Source organism: Otolemur garnettii, unplaced genomic scaffold, assembly GCF_000181295.1.
Source record: "Otolemur garnettii isolate 467f Iridium unplaced genomic scaffold, OtoGar3 scaffold00024, whole genome shotgun sequence".
Classification (NCBI taxonomy): Eukaryota; Metazoa; Chordata; class Mammalia; order Primates; family Galagidae; genus Otolemur; species Otolemur garnettii.
Window position 1 is genome coordinate 1,100,992 of NW_003852419.1, and position 2,684 is coordinate 1,103,675.

General features: G+C 45.0%; 1 protein-coding gene across 1 annotated transcript in view; it reads left to right on the plus strand.

Annotated features, from left to right (window-relative positions):
- Positions 1-2,684, plus strand: part of MTA3 (metastasis associated 1 family member 3) — a 137,013-nt gene that overhangs the window by 425 nt on the left and 133,904 nt on the right. The gene's annotated exons all lie outside the window — the stretch shown is intronic.

The following is a 2,684-nucleotide window of genomic DNA, read 5'->3' on the forward strand; positions in this document are numbered from 1 at the left end:
CGCCCGCCACAACGCCTGGCTATTTCTTTTTGGTTGCAGCCGTCGTTTTGGCGGGCCTGGGCTGGATTTGAACCCACCACTTTAGGTGTATGTAGGTGGCGCCTTAGCCACTTGAGCCACAGGCACTGAGCCAGTTTACGTGATTTTGTTTCAGCATCTTGTGTATCTGGGACTACAGGTGCCAGCCAGAATGCCCTGCTAATGTTTTAAATTTATTAGAGATGGGTTTTATTATAGCTCAGGATGGTCTAAAATTCCTAAACTGAAGTGATCCTCCAGCCTCATCTTCCCAGAGTACTAGGATTACGGGTATAAAGCCGCCATGGTTGGCTGGCATAGTAGGCAAATTTTAAAGTTCTTGCAGTTCTCCTATCAGTATAAAAAAAAAAGGCTGGGTGTAGTGACTTATCCCTGTATCCCACCAATTTGGGAGGTTTATTATGGAGGATCTTGAGCCCAGGAAATCAGTCTGGGCAACATAGCAAGACCTTGTCTTTATAGAAAAATTAAAAAATTGACTAGGCGTGGTGGCTCACACCTGTAATCCTAGCATTCTGGGTGGCCGAAGTGGGTGGATAGCTTGAATTCACAGGTTCGAGACCAGCTTGAGCAAAAATTGAGATCCTGTCTCTACTAAAAATAGAAAAACTGAGGCAAGAGGATCGCTTAAGTTCAAGAGTTTGAATTCGCTGTGAGCTATGATGCCATAGCACTCTACCCAGGGTGACAGCTTGAGACTCTTGTCTTAAAAAAACAAAAAAGAAAAGAAAAATTAAAAAATTTAGCCAGGCACAGTGGCATGCCTGTGGTTCTAAATCTGGAGACTCAGGCAGGAGGATTGTTTTAATTCTGGATGTTCTAGGTTGTAGTGACCTGTGATTATATACTCCGGCCTGGGTAACAGATCAAGACCCTATGTCAATAACAACAACAGGGTGGCTCCTGTGGTTCAGTGAGTGGGGCACTGGACCCATATACTGAAGGTGGCAGGTTTGAACTGACCCTGGCGAAACTGCAACAAAAATATAGCCAGGCATTGTGGCAGATGCCTGTAGTTCCAGCTACTTGGGAGGCTGAGGCAAGAGAATCGCCTAAGCCCAAGAGCTGGAGGTTGCTGTGAGCTGTGACATCAATGGCGCTCAACTGAGGGTGACAGAGTGAGCCCTCTATCTTAAAAAAATAACAAAATACACAGTATCTGCACATACATATAGAAAAGAAAGCTGTTCCACAGGTGGGAGGACTCCTTGAGCTCAGGAATTTGAGACTAGCCTGCAGAAGAGCAAGATTCTTTCTCTATTAAAAGTAGAAAAATTGGCTCGGCGCCTATAGCTCAAGTGGCTATGGCGCCAGCCACATACACCTAAGGTGGCAGGTTCGAATCCAGCCTGGGCCTGCCAAACAACAATGACGACTCCAACCAAAAAATAGCTGGGCGTTGTGGTGGGTGCCTGTGGTCCCAGCTACCTGGGAGGCTGAGACAAGAGACACTCTTGAGCCCAAGAGTTGGAGGTTGCTGTGAGCTGTGATGCCACGGCATTCTACCCAGTGTGACAGCTTGAGGCTCTGTCTCAAAAAAAATAAATAAAAGTAGAAAAATTAGCTGGGCATGGTGACGCAGGCCTATAGTTGCAGCTACTCAGGAGGCTGATGCAGGAGATCTGCTTGATCCCAGTAGTTTAGAGGTTGCTGTGAGCTATGCCGCCATGGCACTACCAGGACAACTGAGTGAGACTCTGTCTCAAGGAAAAAAAAAAGGTGATGGCCTTTTTTAAATCAGACAAAAGTGCCAAAAATATACAAGTAAATGCCTTTATTCGGCTTCAAGGTTTGTTAATATTTTGTCCTATTGACTTTACCATTCTCTACATCAAACATTCATAAGGTACATAGGGTGCCAAAGTAATGTATACACATTTATTTATTTTGAGACAGAATCTTAAGTTGTCTCTGGGCAGAGTGCTGTGGCATCATAGCTCACAGCAGCCTCGACCTCGGGCTCAAGCAGTCCTCTTGCCTCAGTTTCTCTATTTTTAGTAGAGACAGGGTCTTGCTTTTGCTCAGGCTGGTCTCAAACTCGTGAACTCAAGCAATCCACCCACCTTGGCCTCCCAGAGTGCCAGGATTGTAGGCATGAGGCACTGCACCTGGCCCCATATATACATTTTAAAAAAGGAAGGTATATTAAAATTATAATAATAAATACTGATAATAAAAGGTAAATACAAGTCATGTTTGGCTCTTGCAGTTACAAAGGGTACTCAAAATTGTTACCATCAGCGTCCAGACATTTCTGATTACAGCAAACTACTTACTGCTTGAGCAGTCAACCAACGTATACGCTAGTATTGCTGCTGCAATCTGTTCCAATTTCTTTCTGAAGAACTATTTGTGTAACTGTTTTTCTTTCTTTCTTTCTTTCTTTCTTTCTTTCTTTTTTTTTATAGAGACAGAATCTCACTTTATTGCCCTTGGCTAGAGTGCCAGGGCATCACACAGCTCACAGCAACCTCCAACTCCTGGGCTTAGGCGATTCTCTTGTCTCAGCCTCCCAAGTAGCTGGAACTACAGGCGCCTACCACAACGCCTGGCTATTTTTTATTGTAGTTTGGTTGGGGCTCAGTTTGAACCGGCCACCTCCGGCATATGGGACTGGCGCCCTACTCCTTTGAGCTACAGGCACC